The sequence below is a fragment of the Nelumbo lutea genome, chromosome 1 (assembly GCF_056320005.1).
Source record: "Nelumbo lutea isolate HS-2025 chromosome 1, American lotus-T2T, whole genome shotgun sequence".
Lineage (NCBI taxonomy): Eukaryota > Viridiplantae > Streptophyta > Magnoliopsida > Proteales > Nelumbonaceae > Nelumbo > Nelumbo lutea.
Window position 1 is genome coordinate 97,387,302 of NC_142684.1, and position 19,416 is coordinate 97,406,717.

The window sequence follows — 19,416 nt, forward strand, 5'->3', positions numbered from 1 at the left end:
TGTTAAAAGAATGAGTGCGGACAAATTGGAATCCAAGACCAGTCGTTTCCTATTCGTAGGTTACCCCAAAGGCTCTGTGGGTTACCTATTCTATGACTCAGGAGAACAAAAAGTGTTCTGTAGTCAAAATGCCCATTTCTTGGAAGATGATTACATCCTGAACAATTATCGTCAAGAAGTTATTCTTGATTAGGAGAGCTCAGGGGTAGTGGGAGATGTCCCACAAGCTCCAGGTAATGACCACCCTAGAAGATCTACCCGGATTTCTAGGCCTCCAGTTCATTTCGACTTTGTCTAGGATAGTTACTTGGGGGAAGCCACGATCAGTGAGAAGATCCTGTGATTTATACGGAAGCTATGTTGGATAGATTTCTTGAAGTGGGTGAAGGGATGAGAGATCCATCATATGGATAGCCGAACCTTGCAAGTAGGTAGGGCAAATTTTCAAAAATTTCTCTCTCTTCCATATGGGAATCACATTCCCTATTTTAGAAAACTACATTTTCAAGGATCAATCTTGAACCCTAAACCGGACCAGATCTGAAACCAAAGGTAGGAGAGGGATGTACCTGATACGGAGTAGCAATAACTCCCAACGAAGGTGTTCACACCCAAGGAAAATGCCAAAGACTGCTCCCACTAAAGATGATACAGCGTAGGGTGGAGTAGAATCAGCAGGTGCTTCTTCAGCAAGAACTGAACTCTTTAGCAAGAATTCGATGGTGGGTGAGTGAGCACGACTTCGGATCAGTTTTTCATCAAAAACTATTATCAAGAACGCTTCTTGATCACTCCTACAGGTGGAGAACGAATTGGCTATGGCGGTAGCAATAGAGGGAGGCAAGAGTAGAAGATGGCGTCAGTCTGACTGGAGTTGTCTTCTCTCTTGAATCTGTAATCTTGTAGAATGAACTAGGGTTCGCCCTCCTCCTCTATTTATAGTCTTAAAGAGAGTTTCTCCTAATCCCATTATGAGTTTCCTAATCCAAATTTTATTTGGATCTGCTCGTCTTCTCCTGCTATTGCCGCCATTGCCAGTTCGATCTCCACCTATAGGAGCGATCAAGAAGGGTTCTTGATATCACCTTTTGGCAGAAAAGGTGATCTGAAGTCGTGCTCACTTGCCTTCCATCTGATTCTTGGTGAAGAAACAGGTTCTTGCTGAAGAACCATCCTGCTGATTCTACTCCACTCTACGCTATGTCATCTTCAGTGGGAGCAGTCTTTGGTTATTTCCTTGGGTGTGAACACCTTCATTGGGAGTTACTGTAACTCCGTATCATGTACATTCCTCTCCTACCTTTTGTTTTCAGATATGCTTCGGTTTAGGTTCAAGATTGATCTTTGAAAATGCAATTTTCTAAAATAGGAAATATGATGCACACATGGGAGAGAGAGAAATTTTTGAAAATTTGCCCAACCTACCTGTAGGATTTGGCTATCCCTATGATAGATCTCTCATCCCTTCATAGAGAGGGGGTATCAGTGAAAAGCTTGATTGGGTCCTTATGGAGGCAAACATTCCCACAAGCAAATCTTGAAAACTTACCATTTTTAAGCTCAGATCACGCCCCCATACTACTAGAAACAAAAAAAAAAACAAATAAATTGGGCCCTAAGCCCTTTAGAATTTAGAAAAAGTGGACCATTGACTAGAATGTAGAACATCTCATCAGAGATAACTGGAATACAAATATTGATGGATCTGTGGGAGTCAAAATTCATAAAAATTCAAAGCAAATAGCTGAATGCCTTAAGCAATCGAGCAAAACCTCTTTTGGTAATATATTCTAGCAAAAGATAAAGCTTATTAATCAACTCAAGGAAGTCCAACAAGAGAGAGTTCTTGACCAAAATAATAGGTCAATTAAAAACAAAGAAGAGGCCATGCAAAAACGGATAAACAAACTTTTGGAGAGAGAATAGATGTTTTGAGCCCGAAAATCGAAATATCCTTGGCTTAAATGTGGGGAGAAAATACCAAATTCTTTCATGCATCAACTTGAATAAAGAGAAATAAAAATCATATTTCAAGCATCAAGGAATTTGACCAAAATTGGATCACTATAGTCAATCAAATCAAAGAAATTCTAACAACATCTTTCATTAGTAGAATGACTAGTGAAGGAATAGAGAACATGGAGTTTCTAGATATCATAACTCCTATAGTATCAAATAACAAAAATTCCCAAATGATTAGAGAAATTGGGGAACAAGAGATTTTGGAAGTTCTCCATTCAATGGGAGATTTAAAAGCCCCAATGTTGGATGGGCTAAATGTAGGGTTCTTCAAAAAGTACTAGCACATAATTGGAGATTTGATTGTAAGAACAAATACAACTTTTTTTTCATTTAGGAAGAATGATGAGAGAGCTAAATAAAACCGTTTGGCTCTTATCCCCAGAATTAAGAATCCTAAAAAGTCTGATCATTTCTGACCAATTAGCTTGTGTAACGTCTGATGGTGCGTGATCTGGCAACTCCCAGGTGGCAGAGACTCGGACATCGAATCAGAAGTTTCTTCTGTAGGTGACCAAGCTGAGTTTGGCCGAGCTAAGTCTAGCCGAGCTATATGATTCTACAGGAGAGAGAGAGAGAGAGAGTTAGAGTGCCCGAGTTGCTTTTACCTGGGGAGTTTCATTAAGTCCTGAAAGGTGTCAACATGGTCCACATGGTCTGTTGTCCTGTTGTAGGACTCGAGGCTGGGGGCCCTAAAGTCTTTGGGCCGAGGAGCTATAAGTATCTTGGGGGCCAATGGCGAGGTGCAAGATATAGGCCGCCCAAATGAGGTGTCTGCCTGGCCGATTTCTTTGTTTTCATTCTTCATGTCCATCACGCTCACAGACGGAGCAAGCTGACTTTTCTTTGAGGCATGGTGAGTATGTCTGCAGTGCCACATTTTGGACCCCTTAGACGAACTAGTGGCTTTTGTTCCATTGGGTGCAATAGCCCGGCTTTCCACTGGGAGCTAGTTCTGGTTTTGGTCAAGTACTTGGTTGAGATTCTAATTTGGAACCCGAGCAGGAGCCAAGTTAAGGTTGAGCCTAGCATTTTGTTGCTGTTGTGGTCGTGGTTGTTGTGTTCGTTGGTTTTGATGTTGAGCCTATTGTTGTTGTGACTGTTGTTGCCCCCTATTAGGGTGCCAAACTTATTCTCCTAGGCCCTCATTTGATCGCTCATTCCACGGACACACTACACCAAGTCATAGAACTGGTGCACATCAACTCCAGTAGGAGCCATAGAGGGCTTGACTGCAGGAGGAGGTGCATTCACATGAGGTGGTGGTACGACCGAGTTCAAAGCAGGAAAGATGCTTGGTGAAGTCAAAGGTACATTAATTTGTTCGATAGTCATTAAAAGTACTTTCGGGATCATTCCAAGCCATTTGTGTCCTCTAGTGACCTTATTATTATTGTTGTTAGAGGGTTGGTTACTTGATGAAGCCATGGATATTAGTATAAAATGCTTAAAGATGAGAACTTAGCTTTTCGTAGTGTATTCTTGTAGACGGTGCCAATTGATGGTGCATGATCTGGTAGCTCTCAGGTGCCAAATGACTTGGGGGTCAATTTAGAAATTCCTTCTGTTGGTGGTTGAGTTGAGTTTGGCAGAGCTAAGTCTAGTCAAGCTATATGATTCTATAAGAGAGAGAGAGAGAGTTAGAGTGCTCAGGTTGCTTTTACTCGGGGGTGGGCACTCTGTTGGTGGTTGAGTTGAGTTTGGCAGAGCTAAGTCTAGTCAAGCTATATGATTCTATAAGAGAGAAAGAGAGAGTTAGAGTGCTCAGGTTGCTTTTACTCGGGGGTGGGCACTCTGTTGGTGGTTGAGTTGAGTTTGGCAGAGCTAAGTCTAGTCAAGCTATATGATTCTATAAGAGAGAGAGAGAGAGTTAGAGTGCTCAGGTTGCTTTTACTCGGGGGTGGGCACTCTGATGCTTAAGTCAGCGAAGAGTTCTTAGAAATTCTTGAGAGATTAGAGAGTGTGTGAGCTTAATCACGCATACCTCTTCAAGTGAAAATGAAATCCTTATACAAGTGTGAGTGGTCTAAGACTGATAACTCTGTATTTTGATGCCTTAAGGGTATCACTTTAGGGGTATTTTAGACCTTAGACTGACTAATATGTACCCTTTTTCCGGTTAAATTCAACGTCGTGACCTCTAAGGGTCCCTGTGCAAATTCTGGGGAAAACTAGGAAATTTATAGAGTTTTTTTGTAGATTTTGGAAAGCTGGTGAGAATTTTAGCTAAGAGAGGGGGTGTTTTGTGAAAAACTGAGCACATGAGGGTGCCTCCTATCTACTAAACCCAGAAAGGCGCCCCTCCTACTCTATTAGCATACTCTCCTCTCCTTAGAAAACCTTAGAGCGCCTCCCTACTCATTCTTTTCACCTCTAACAAACCCTAGCTGCCCCTAATTGCTAAATCTTCACCTTCCACTCCTCTCTAACATCTAATCTCAACCATCCAAGCCTTAGCAACCTCTCATACCCTTAGATCTTCACCTTGCAATCTCCACCGTCCATTCTAGGGCGCCCCTCTCTTTAGCATTCTAACCCTAGGGCACCACCTAACTCCTAATCCCCACCATTAAGCCTTTAGCCACTAGATCTCAGCCCTCCATTTCACTCTCTATCTCAGCCACTCACCCTAGGGTGCCACCCACTCCTTTTAATCTCCATCATTCAATCTTAGGAGCTTAAATCACAGCCTTCCATACTTATAGGTGCCCTCTCCTTTTCACTCTAGCCATTGGATCCCTCTAGTTTAATCCTAGCCCTCCATTCCTAAACCCTAGGGGTGCCCATTTTCTGAATAAACCCACTAGCCGCCCCTCTCTTTCTCTCTAATCCCAGTTTTGTCCACCCTTCTCTTTAAAAAGGACCCCAAGGGCCCTTGAGAAGGGGTTGGTTAGCTCAGTTCACAAGGCCAAGGCTTCTTGAGTGGTTCAAGGGTTACAGGAAGGAGGATGCCCAGTTCTTGTCAGGAGGGGTTCCTGCAAGCAAGTTGTCCAACCTGCAACTGCCACCATTAGAGCTAATCCACTAATTTTATTTTTCTTTATTTTCATTTTTTTTGTTATTCAGTTTTTCTAGCAATTTAGTTTATGCAATTTTTTATTTTGGTTTGATTTAATTTTTGTTTTTCTTTGTCTTTTGCAGATCTGAATTCGCCTATTTCAAGGCAAAGGTGTCTCGAGGGGTTTGAGGGCTAAACGGAGGAGGAACAACTTGCAGTTTGTCTTCCTAGAAAGCTACCACCACTGGATTTTAATTTCAGCATATTTTTATTTATTTTCTTGTTAATTTCAGTTTTATTTAATTTTTGAATTTTATTTCTTGTCTTTTTCAATTCTAAATATTTAATTTCAGCTTTAATAAATTTTATTTTCTTATTTTCTACAAATCCCGAATCTGTTTTCTTTTTCTTATTTCTTTGGAACAAAATAATAATTTTTAACCTTGCTTCCCTGAGGATTTGACCCCTTTCTCACCACTAAACTACGTTCTTTATTTAACTTTGAGGATTGGAAAAATATAAATTATTAAACTGGTGTCCCGGGTGTTTGACGATGCATCCTGGGCACACCAGAGATCTCCTATAATGGGTCCCTAACTCCCGTAGAGCCATTTTCCTTAAGTCACGGGAGAGTAATGATGTCAGTTACGTAATCTGCGTAGAGGGCTAAGATCCATCCGATTGACTCTAATGTATGTGATGTGGGTAGGTTGGCCTAGCGATCGACTCATTAATACTCTAGAGAACTTGGTCTAGCAATGGATCTATGTGACAAGTCAACAAGCATTCCTTGTAGGTCACCGATAGTACCTTTCTTGGCTCGGCCTATCCCTAAGGTAGGTCGTTCCTTGTTCGGAGGTCTTTCAAGTCAGTCAAGCCAAGGTACTTTAGGTCAGCCCTAGCGAGGAGCTACTAGCCGACCTGCCAAGGTGATCTGCTTACTTAGTGCCGAGGTGTCACTTGAAAGCCATGCGTCATGATGTCATTTGGAAGACCAAATTACCCCTCATCAGCGTCAATTATAAATTAACCTAGAAAATCCTAGTAAACAAGCTAAAGCTTGTTCTATAAAAGCTAGTCTCCCCACTACAATCAGCTTTCTCTTAGGCAAAAAGATAGTTGATAATGTGCAAATAGCATATGAAATTTTCTACTCCATCAAAAGGAAAAATGGCAAATTTGACATAATGACCTACAAAATTGACATGAAAAAGGCCTACAACAAACTAGAATGAAATTATCTATGTTTAGGCCTACAAAAATGGGTTTTCATGATAAATGGATAAATTGGATTATGGAATGTGTAACTACAATTAGCTACCAAGTGCTCATAAACAAATCCCCGACCAGGCCATTTAAGCTAACTAGATGCCTAAGATAGGAGATCCTCTCTCCCTTATTTATTTGTTCTCTGCTATGAAGCCTTTACCATGCACTTACAAAAACAAGCTATCGGCCCTAAAACCAATATTGGAATAAAATTTCATGAAATGGACCCAAAATCCTTCTACTCCAATTTGCAGATGATTGATTAATTTTTGCTAAAACAAACTTAGAGCCTACTACAATAGTAAGGACACTTTAAAAATTTTTGTTGGGGCCTCAGGTCAAACACCTAACTATGAAAAGCCGGCCATGCTCTTCTAAAAAAAAGTGCCTTTGATATTCCAAAAATTATTGACAAGAGCTATCAGAATCCCATGTTCAAATAAAGAAAACAGTTATTTGGGGCCCTAGTAACAAACCAAAGAATAACAACTAAAACTTTCAAAATTATTTTAGAGAAATATGAAAGGAGATTAGAAAGTTGGAAGAGTAAAATTCTATCTCTATGAGGTAAAATTACCTTGTTCAAAGTAGTACCGGGACACCTTGCCCAATACCAAATGTGTATGTTTGGGCTCCCAAAAGAAAAAAAAAAAAACAAAACAAATGGATTAGTTATAAAAAAAATTATTTTGGAGGAAAAAACAAAATAACAAGTCCTTTGCACTAACAAGCTGGAACTCCATCTATACACACAAAGACCAAGGGGGATTAAGCCTTAAAAATGACAAAATTTAACCAAGCAAATCTAATGAAGCTTGGCTAGAAGGTCCTAAAAGATAAGAACAATTTTTAGGTCCAAGTGGTCCAAGAGAAATATTTAAAAAACACCCCTTTCCTAGACCATGTAGCCCCCTAAAACAATTTCATGGGCCTAGAAACAGATTCCAAAACAAATAGAAAACATTAAAAAAGGGGTTTGGTTGAATATTGGAAATGAAGCTTCTTGCAATTTCTATAAGGATAATTGGATAGATAATTAACCCATTTAGCACATCCTACACATTAAAATGAATCCCAAATTAGTCTTGGCTCAAAAGTTAAGGACTTCATAATCCTAGAGACACAAAAAATGGGATCAAGATAAATTAATTGGGATGATTCCTCCTCAAATTTTAGAAAAAATCTTGGCAATCCACATGTCTGGGTACATCGGGGTCGCTCACTATGAAATTAGCCTACAACTCCCTTCAGGCTATGTTTGGTTTGAAGGAAAAGGTAGGGAAAGACAAGGAAACCTATACAAGGTTTGTAAAGGTTTCCCCACCTTTCCCTTCCTTTTCCAACCTTTTCCTTCAAACCAAACACAACCTTAGTGAAAGCATTTCAGTATATCCAATCTAGTTAAAACAAATCAAGAAACAAAGAAAGGTATGCTACTCAGTAAAGCTAAAGACTTTCCTCTGGCTATTAATAAAAAATAAATTGCCTACCAAAATTAAGCTCCTTGAAAGAGATTTAAACATTCAAATTGATTTTCCCTTTTATGGAGAACCAGAAGATAAAGATCATATTCTGGTTAGATGTTTATGAAGGGATGAGAGATCCATCATATGGATGACCGAGCCCTACAGGAAGGTTGGACAAAGTTTCAAAAATTTCTCTCTTTCCCATCTGGGAATCGCATTCCCTATTTTAGAAAATTGCATTTTCAATGATCAATCTTGAACCAAATTGGACCAGATCTGAAACAAAAAGGGAGGAGAGAGATCTACCTGATACAGAGTAGCAATAATTCCTAATGAAGGTGTTCACGCCCAAGGAGAAAACCAAAACTTTCTTCTATTGAAGATGACACAATGTGAGGTGAAGTAGGATCAGCATGACGACTCTTCAGCAAGAATGGAGTAGAGGGCTAGTGAGCACGACTTCAGATTGCTTCTTCTACCAAGAAGCAATATCAAGAACAATTCTTGATCACTCCCACAAGTGGAGATCGAACTGGATAGAGGCGGCAAGAATAGGGAAGAACTCTGCAGTTCTCTATATCTTATATGGTGGTTTTCGTGTCCGCCCTGATGTCTTATTTATAGCCTTAAAGAGGCAACCTCCTAATTAGATTAGGAGTTTCCTTATCCAAATTTTTATTTGGATCTGAACTCTTTAAGTGAAAAGGATAATCCCTTATCTTATCTGCAGCTCAAGATCAGCTTAATCCTAATCAAATTAGGAGTTTCCTGATCCAAATCTTTATTTGGATCTGGACTCTTTAAGTGGATAAGACTAATTCTCTTATCCTTATCTGTTGATCCAAATCTAGATCTGCCACTATTTAATTAATCTAATTAACATAGTTCAAAATTGGGCTTTAGGCCCTTAAGTTTATGTGCTCACTTAACCTCTTAACATGCTGCCTAGTTATCTCTCTTTATATGTCATGGGACCCAAACATTGATCTACACATCAGTCACATGGGTTTAGCCCTGCCTCTGTTACAAGGCCTGACCAAATTCACTGTAGGAGACAGTGAACCCTTGAGTCCATCACTATGAGCTCTTAATGGGCCCAACATTTATACTAAATGGTCGTTGGGTCCAACCACCTTATGAAAACCCAAGGATTGTGGGTAGATGCAAGGTTACTCCATCAGGTATTACTCTCAATGGTCTTACACTTAACCTCTCAGCCCATAATGATCAAACACTGCCCAACAAGAGATGACATCTCCCTCGACTGTAAGGAACAGTGCTGCACTCTCTACTCATATGGATCTTGGGAATTAAAACCTTTTTACAAATATTTTGAAACCATAATATATATGTATATTTTTATATAAATATATTTTGTAAAAACAAATTTCAATGGTTGAAATCAATTGCCGACAGTTTAGGTTTCCATCAGAGAGAGTGCATCCCCCATCATTCACTTTGTCCGACAAAGGGGTTGATCCTGTCACTATGATCACCCACTCAAATAAATTCTCGAGTTGTCCTAACATACCTAGTTTTGACCCCTTCTAAGGATCTCACTCATTGGCATATCAAAGATAGTCTGATCCGACACCTAGTGTAGTATCATAATCGAGTGTAGGGGTCAGGTGTAACATTCCAGTTTTGCCTATCTATCTCCAAGGTCCAAGGCAATACTAGAATTTTGGTCCGGTTTAGGGTTTCAAGAATACCCACACTACATGTACCTTAGGTCTCACCCTAGTAGATGAAACAAGCCACTCCAACCAACTTGGTGGTATAACAGTGTCAACCTTGGTAGGATAAATCTCCCCAGATCTATCCAACGGCTATGAAGATTCTAAACTAATACGAGTCTCATAAGTGTCCAGTTTAAGGGTATTACACAGAAACACACCACAATGACATGAACAATTATGTATTTTATTCATTTACAATAAATGTCAAAAGATATATCAATCTGATTGGAGCTAAGGGCATAAATGTTTAACAGTTTAATAGCATGTTAGGTGTGGAACTTACTAGATAATCTGATACATAAATTGTTGGGTTCGGGGAGTTAGAAACTTATTGAGTGGTGGGAAAGAACAACCCTTGGAAATATAGACAAGCAATTGCAATGGTTTTAGGAGAGAATATAGCTACAACTTTCTGGTATCTTTGGGAAAGTCAGAATGAAAATATATTTAAAAATAATTCTTTCTGTCCCTCTGAGATTGTGACAAAGGCTTGGACCTGTGCAAAAGAGTATATGGAATCAATCAATCTTCTATTTCTCCAAAGAGAAAACAATACAAAGCTTTTAAATTGGATTAGGTGGGTCCCATCGACCTCAAATAGCCTAAAATTGAATTTTAATGCCTCAAAAAAACCGAAGGGAGGAGCTCCTGTGGTGAGGGATGTAGAAGGTAGAGTACTAAAGACAAGTTGGGACAAAATAGGTTCTACAACTATTTTAGTAGCTGAAATGCGGGCTGCCATAGAAGCCCACAAGTTAGCCATCCAATTTCAAGATCTTTCAATCATCATCCAAGGATATTCCCTTCTGGTGATAAACATCCTCAAAGGTACCTCAAAAGTCCCCTGGCAATGTTCATTGCTTCTCCAAGAGTGTAGGAATTTGGTGCAAGTCTCTTCTTTAATCATCACGTATGGGTGCATCATAGAAAAGGAAATGCTGTTGCAGATTGGCTGGCCAACCACTGTGATCAATTAGAAGGCACTATCCAAAGTTCTTCCCCTTGGGATTTTATACTGGGAGGGTTCTCCCCCGCTAGTGCTAGTTTTCCTTGTATTATAAAAAAAAAGGGCCACGACTTCATAAATAGAGATTGGGCATACAAGGTCCCAAGTGGTTAGTTGGGAGTGCTTATTGGATAAATAAGTGCTTATCCTAATAAGTGCTTATGATTATTTGGTGAAAAAATGCTTGTTTCAAATGGGTAGTATAGGTATTATGAAGTGTCCTTTTTGCCCTTATGTTAAGAAAAAAATTACAGGAGAGATGAACATTCTCTTTTCAAGATCTGTCGGGCACAACACGTTTCCGATTCGATCCATTGGAAATGGGAAGATGACTTTGGCATCAAAGCCTTCTCCACTACTGCAATGAGTTGCAATGGCGGTGATAAAACCGGGGAAGTGCACGAGAGAAAACGAAGGGGAAGAAGGGGAGAGAGAGAGGCTGAAGGTGGAGGGGGCTATTGTCACCATTGGTTAAGGATCGAGACAGCTAGGGCACCTTCCAGTTACAGAGGGTAACCTTGCCCCCGGTCTTAGTGCGCTTTGGTTTGAAACACTATAACTGTTGGGTGTGGATCCAGCTCATATGGAGGGGCCCACCCCACCTTCATTTACTCCCTAAAGAAAAGGGAGCTGAATAGTGGGTTACCACATTATTCGGTCTTGGTTTTTTTTTTGGTGGCGTCAAGTTAGTAACCACCAAACAAAGAATAACGAAAAAGAAGAAAAAAAAATTACAAAACCAAAAAAAGAAAGTTTTTTCTTGGTTCTTTGAGTTTTGTGAAGAAGAGGAAAAAGCAGGCTCTTGTTCCATTCAAGATCAAGCTTAGAGGTGCCTTTCAAGCCCATTCTTGATGATATTAAGTGTTGTAGTTAAGAATCCCACTCCAGTTCAGATTTGGTGATTCTTCTACATTTTCTCTACTTTTCAATTCAGATTTACAGTAACTTGGTGAGATCTAAACTTATTTTTGTGTTGTATCCACCTTGCATTTGATGATGTTAATGTTGTTCTTGTGAGCCAATGATTATTTCCTTGATGTTTGTAAGCCTCTAGTTGCAATTAGAGAAAACTATTGTACTCATTAATTTCTGAATTAGTGGAAGACTTTTATGGACCATAGGTCCCGTGGTTTTACCCTGAGTTTGGGGTTTTTCACTAAAAATTCTGATATGCTATTGTGTGGTGATTGTTATCTTTTTTTCTATTACTTGGCTGAATTGTTTATTTGTTATTATTGTTGTTGGCAAACCCATTTTGACACACAAATTTGGGGGAAAGTTTCTTGTTGTCCTGAAATTGGTTTTACATTCATTTCTGCTACTATAGTGTAACTTACCCAACAGTGGTATCAGAGCCAAGTTGGATGAAATTAATTGTTTGTGTTGATACAAATGGAGGAATCCTCGGGTGTTATGATAAAATTGACTTCATCGAATTTGTTAGACAGTTTTGTATGCCCTTAGCTTCAATTAGAATGATGTACTTTATGAGTTTATTGTAAATGAATAAAAATGCATATTTGATTCATGTTCCCTTGGTATGTTTCTGTGTAATACTCTTAAATTGGACACTTAATGAGACTCGTGTTAGTTTAGAATGTTCATAGCCAGTGGATCAGTCTGAGGAGACCTATCCTGACAAGGCTGACATTGTGGTGCCACCAAGTCGATTGGGGTGGCCTGTCTCAGCTGCCAGGGTGAGACCCTAGGCACATATAGTGTAGGATTAATTGAATCTATGAACTGGACCAGATTTCTAGTATTGCCCTGGACCTTGGATATTGATGGGAAAAACTAGAAAGTTATACCCGACCCCTAGACTCGATTATGATACTGCACTAGGTGTCGGATTGGGCTATCTTTGATATACCATTCAGTGAGATCCTTAGCGGGGGTCAAAACCTGGGTATGTTGGGATAGTCTGAGAATTCATCTAAGTGGGTGATCATAGTAATAGGACCAGCCCCTTTGTCGGACAAAGGTAATGATCGGGGATGCACTCTCAATGATGGAAACCAAGACTGTTGGCAGTCGATTTCAATCGTTGAGATTTATTTTGCAAAATATATTCTATATGAGATATGAAAGTATATATATTATGGTTTCAAAATGATTTGCAAAATGTTTTAATTCCCGGGATCCATATAAGTAGAGAGTGCAACACTGTTCCTTGCAACCGATGGAGAGGTCCTCTCTTGTTGGGCAGTGTGTGATCATTATGGGCTGAGAGGTTAAGTGTAAGACCATTGTGGATAATATCTGATGGGCTAATCTTGCATCTACCACAGTCCCTAGGTGTTACAAGGTGGCTTGGCCCAGGGACCACTTAGGGTAAGTGTTGGGCCCATAGAGCCCATAAGATGGGTTTTCAGGGAGTGCACTGTCCATAATAGTGTATTCGGCCAGGCCTTGTAACAAAGGCTGGGCCGAACCCATGTGGCTTATGTGTAGATCAATGTTTGGGTCCCATGCCATACAAGGAAGCCCAACTGGACAGCAATTTGGAAGGCTAAGTGAATACATAACCTAAAATGAGCCTTAAACTCATTTCGAACTAGGCTGATTTGATTAGTCATTTAAAGGGGCGAATTTTGAGATGAATCAACTGATAGGATTGGGCCTAGACCCTATCCACTTAGAGAGTCCAAGATCTAAATAAGATTTAGATCTGGAAGCCTCTTAATTAGATTAGGAGATGATTGATCTAATCTACAGATAAGATAAGGGTTATCACTTATCACTTAAAGGGACTACTTATCCAAATATGATTTGGATTAGAAACTCCTAATGGGATTAGGAACTGATCCCTTTAAGATTATAAAAGGAAGAGGGGGCGACAACCTTTAGACATGCAATACACAACTCCTGTTTTCAGAGCTAAAATCACAAGAAGAGAGAACTTTGCTCCTTGCGAATACTCTCTTGCCGCCTCTTTCCTGCACCCGCCGCCTCCAGCAGTTCGATCTCCTTCTCTCTATAGGAGTAATCAATATTCGATCTTGATATGTATTCACAAGCCATCCAGTTGATTCTTACGAAGGGTCAAGTTCTTTTGGAAGAACACTATTGATTGTACTCCACCCTGCACTCCGCCATCTTCAATGGGAGCAGATTTTGGATCCTTCCTTGGGTGTAAACACCTCCATTGGGAGATACTGTTTCTCCGTATCAGGTATAATCCCTTCCTACTCCTTTTGGTTCAGATCTGGTTTAGTTCATGGTTTAAGAATGATCCTTGAAAATATGATTTTCTAAATAGAGAATTCGATTCCCAGTTGAAGGGAGAGAAAAATTATTGAAATTCACCCCCTTATTCCACAATCTTTGGGCATCCATGTGATGGATATCCTATCCCTTCAAAAATAGACTTCATCGAATTATGCCATTTGGAAACCCAGAATGGAGGACATTCTTTATTGCAAAGATTTGTACCTACCCATAAGAGGTGATGAAATAAATCCAAGTGACAAGTCAAGTGATGAATGGGGAATCATGCATAAAAAAACTGTACGCCAAATCCGACAGTGGATCAACCACGGTATTTTTCACCATGTTGCACAAGAAACTAGGGTTGATGTTTTATGGAAAAATTAGAGTCTATGTATGAAAGGAAAACAAGTTTAAACAAGGCTGGCTTGATTAGAAAACTAGCACACTTGATATATAAAGATGGGAGTAATATGTCTAAACATTTGAGTGATTTTCAAGCTTTGATAAATCAATTAACTACTATGAAATTGAATTTGGATGATGAAGTGCAGGCCTTGTTCTTACTAAATTCCTTGCCTGATAGTTGGGAAACCTTGGTGGTTTCAGTCAATAATTTAGCCTCTAATGGTATAGTAACCATTGACACAGTCAAAGATGCTTTAATGAATGAAGAGTCCAAGAGGAAATAACAAGGGACTTACTCAGAATCTCAAGCTCTTGTGACAAAAAAGAAAGAAAGACAGGGAATAAGTAAGAGCAGAGGTCCCCGTAACAAATATGATAAATCCAAAGGAAGGTCCATGTCCAAGAAAAATATCATTTGTCATCACTATAATAAACCGGGACATTACAAAAATGAATGCAGAGTCTAGAAAAGAGAACAAGCCAAAGGGAAAGGTGAAGGAAAGAAAGAAGAAAAAGATACTACAGCTGTTGTAGCCAAGGGCGATGTTGTTATTGTTTGTGATGATAATTATGTCAACTGTGCATGCCTAGATAGTGATTGGGTTATAGATTCATGTGCTTCTTTTCATGTTATTCCCCATGGTGAATTTTTCACAACTTACACTACAAGTGATCTTGGACATGTTCGTATGGGGAATGCTGGTACATCCAAGGTTATTGGTATGGGAGACATTTGTCTAGATAGTAATACTGGATGCAAATTAATTTTGAAGAATGTTAGACATGTTCCTAATATCTATCAAAATCTGATTTCCACTGGCATGTTAAATGGTGAAGGTTATGCAAATATCTTTAGTAATGGAAAATGGAAGCTCAATCGGGGTTCACTCATTGTGGCAAAGGGAAAGAAGCATAATACCCTTTACGTGATGCAAGCAAGGTTGAGCAAAGGAGAGGTGAACACAGTTCATGATTCATCCATTGTGCTTTGGCACCGAAGGCTTGGACATTTGAGTGAAAGGTATGCCTCTTGAAACATGTGTACATTGCTTAGCTGGCAAACAGAGTAGAGTTACATTTCATAAATTTCCTCCATCTAGAAAGCCTCATGTTTTAGATTTAATTCACACTGATGTTTGTTACATGAAAGATAGATCTATTGGTAGTGCATTATATTTTGTGACATTTATTGATGAGAACTCCAAAAAAGTGTGGACATTTGCCTTGAAATCTAAGGATCAATTGTTGGATGTTTTCAAGTATTTTCATGCCAAGGTTGAGAGAGAAACAGGGAATAAGTTGAAGTGCATCCGAGCTAATAATGGTGGTGAATATAGGGTCCTTTTGAAGAATATTGTAGGATCCATGATATCAGGCTTGAGAAAAGTGTTCCTAAAACTCCTCAAAAAATGGAGTAGCAGAGAGAATGAATAGAACAATTACTAACAAAATCAGATGCATGCTCTCTCATGCTAAGTTACCCAAATCCTTTTGGGGTGAGGCTATGAGAACTGCAGTTGACCTCATCAACCTTTCTCCTTTAGTTCCTTTGAATGGAGGTACTCCTGAAAGAGTTTGAACAGGGAAAATCGTATCATACAGTCATTTGAAAGTGTTTGGATGCAGGGCATTTGTTCATATTCCTAGAGATGAAAGATTCAAGCTTGATGACAAGGCTAAACAGTGCATCTTCTTAGGCTATGGGCACGAAGAGTTTGAGTACATGTTATGGGATCCAGTGGACAAGAAAGTGATCAGAAGCAGAGATGTTGTATTTCTTGAGGATCAAACAATTGAAGATATAGAGAAAATTGAGAAGCCAAAATTCTCTGTTGATGTTCCAGTTAACTTGGATCCGGTTTTCCCACCTATAGTTGATGGTGATCACGGGGGAGTTGTACCAAATGAACAGGATGATACTGTTAGTGATGAAACTCCTATAAATGAAAATACAGAGGAAGTACAGAATGAACATGTATCTCCAATTCCTTCACCACATGTTCAACTTAAAAGATCAACTAGAGAGAGAAGACCTTCCACTAGGCATCTTCCACATAAGTATGTGATGCTGACAGATGGGAGAGAGCTAAAGACTTATCAAGAGGCTGTCACATGATAAGAAATATAAGTGGTTGAAAGCAATGCAAGAGGAATTAAAATCCTTGCATGAGAATCACACTTATGATTTTGTGAAATTATCAAAGGGGAAAATGGCACTAAAAAATAAATGGATTTATAAATTGAAATCTGATGAGAGTGGCTCACAACTAAAATACAAAGCAAGGTTGGTTGTAAAGGGTTTCAGTCAGAAAATGGGTATTGACTTTGAAGAAATATTCTCTCCTGTGGTGAAAATGTCTTCTATTCGAGTTGTGCTTGGATTAGTTGCAAGTCTAAATTTGGAAGTTGAATAACTTGATGTGAAGACTACATTCCTTCATGGTGATTTGGAAAAAGAAATCTATATGGATCAACTAGAGGGATTCAAAGAAAAAGGAAAAGAACATTTGGTGTACAGATTAAAGAAAAGCTTGTATGGGTTGAAACTAGTACCAAGACAGTGGTACAACAAATTTGACTCCTTCATGGTTAATCATGGGTACACTAGACCACTTCATATCATTGTGTATTTGTAAAGAAATTTTCTGATGGTGATTTTACTATTCTCTTGCTTTATGTTGATGATATGTTGGTAGTTGGACATGATTCTAACAAGATTGACAAGTTGAAAAGTGAGCTTAGCAAGTCTTTTGCAATGAAGGACTTGGGACCAATTAGACAAATTCTTGGTATGAAGATTTCTCGAGATAGACAAAATGGGAAGTTATGGTTGTCTCAAGAAAAATATATTGAGAAGGTTCTTGAGAGGTTCAACATGAACAATGCAAAATCAATGACTACTCCACTTGCAGGTCATTTCAAACTCAACACTAAACAATGTTCTACAAGTGAGAAAAACAAAGCTGAAATGAAGAAAGTGCCTTATGCTTTGGCAGTTGACAGTTTAATGTATGCTATGGTGTGCACGAGGCCAAATATTGCTCATGCTGTTGGTATAGTGAGTCGATTTCTCTCTAACCCCGGCAAAGAACATTGGACAATAGTAAAATGGATATTCAGGTATCTTATAAGTACTTCTCAGATATGCTTATGCTTCGGGAATGGTAAAGCCATGTTAGATGGGTACATTGATGCAGACATGGCTGGTGATGTTGATTCTCGAAAGGCCACTTCGGGATATTTAATGACTTTTGCAAGGTTAGCAATTTTATGGCCATCCAAACTTCAAAAGTGTGTTGCATTGTCTACTATAGAGGCTGAATACATTGCAGCTACAGAAGTCTATAAGGAGATCCTATGGTTGAAGTTCTTACAAGAATTGGGCATGAAGCAAGAAAGGTATGCTCTCTATTGTGACAGTTAAAGTGCTATCCATCTCTCTAAAAATCCAACTTTCCACTCAAGATTCAAACATATTGATGTAAGGTACCTCTGGATTCGGGATGTATTGGATATAAAGTTTTTGAACATTGAGAAAATTCATACTGATTAGAATAATGCAGACATATTTACAAAGTCCTTGCCTAGAGACAAATTTGAATTCTGCAAAAAAGTTGCAGGTTTGATGAAACCCTCCATATGAGCTAGAGGGGGAGAATTGTTCGGTGTGGGTCCAGTCCATGTGGAGGGGTCCACCCCACCTTCATTTAGTCCCTAAAGAAAAGGGAGCCGAATAGTGGGTTACCACATTATTTGGCCACGACTTTTTTTTGGTGGCGTCAAATTAGTAACCATCGAACAAAGAATAACGAAGAAGAAGAAAAAAAAATTACAAAACCAAAAAAAGAAAGTTATTTCTTGGTTCTTTGAGTTTTGTGAAGAAGAGGAAAAAGCAGGCTCTTGTTCCATTCAAGATCAAGTTCAGAGGTGCCTTTCAAGCCCGTTCTTGATGATATTAAGTGCTGGAATTAAGAATCCCACTCCAATTCAGATTTGGTGATTCTTCTTCCTTTTCTCTACTTCTCAGTTCAGATTTACAGCAACTTGGTGAGATCTAAACTTATGTTTGTGTTGTATCCACCTTGCATTTGGTGATGTTAATGTTGTTCTTGTGAGCCAATGATTATTTCCTTGATGTTTGTAAGCCTCTAGTTGCAATTAGAGAAGACTATTGTACCCATTAAATTCTGAATTAGTGGAAGACTTTTACGGACTGTAGGTCCCGTGGTTTTTCCCCGAGTTTGGGATTTTCCACGTAAAAATTCCAGTGTGCTATTGTGTGGTGATTGTTATCTATTTTTTTGTTACTTGGCTGAATTGTTTATTTGTTATTATTGTTGTTGGCAAACCCATTTTGACACGCAAATTTGGGGGAAAGTTTCTTGCTGTCCTGGGATTGGTTTTACATTCATTTCTGCTACTATAGTGTAATTTACCCAACAACATCACCATCCCGCTCTTGGTCTCGATGTCCTGAGTTCTAGGGGTGTTCACAGGTCGGGTTGGATCGGTTTCATGGGATTTTCCCAACCGACCCGACCTAGTCGGGTTACCAGAGGTGGGAACTAAAACCGATCCACTGATAGGCCAAACCGACCTGGTCGGTTTGAGTTGGGTTGGGTCGGTTTGGGTCAATTTCGATTTTGCTCCTATACAAAGCCAAATAAACTCTGAATTAGTTGAGGACTTGAGTTGAGGGGGCAGACCAACCAAGTTAAATTAGAGAATAGAAGATTTTAAGAGAAGACAAAAGTGGAATTACAAGACTAGTAGGAAACTAGGAATTCTAATTGTAATTGCCTAATGGGCCTTCTAGTTCTAGTAGGAATTCTAATTGTAATTGCCTAATCTAGGTAAAAAGCTAAAAAATGACACCTAATTAATTGAATTCTAATTGTAATTGCCTAATGGGCCTTCTATTTTAGTAGAAGTCTAGAAATTTAGTAGGAATTAGGAAACTACTCAAACTAGGAAGTAGGAATTACCAAATTAGTAGAAGAAAGACTAGTTCGGTTCGGGTCGGGTTGGTTTCGGTTTTCTTATGTGAAAACCGAAACCGACTCGAGATATTGGTTTTTGTATGTGCCCAACCCGAAATCGACCAGTATAAATGAAAACCCGACTGACTCGGTTGGATCAGTCCGGGTTGGTCGGTTTGGTTGGGTTGGGCATTCTTATAAACAACCCTACTGAGTTCTATGAGGACAGGCGTTGCCATGTCGCCAGTGGTCCAGTTGGCTCAGAGGCTGCCATGCGCATCGACTTGGAAGCGGAATTGAATGAGTGTTGCCATGTCATTGGGAG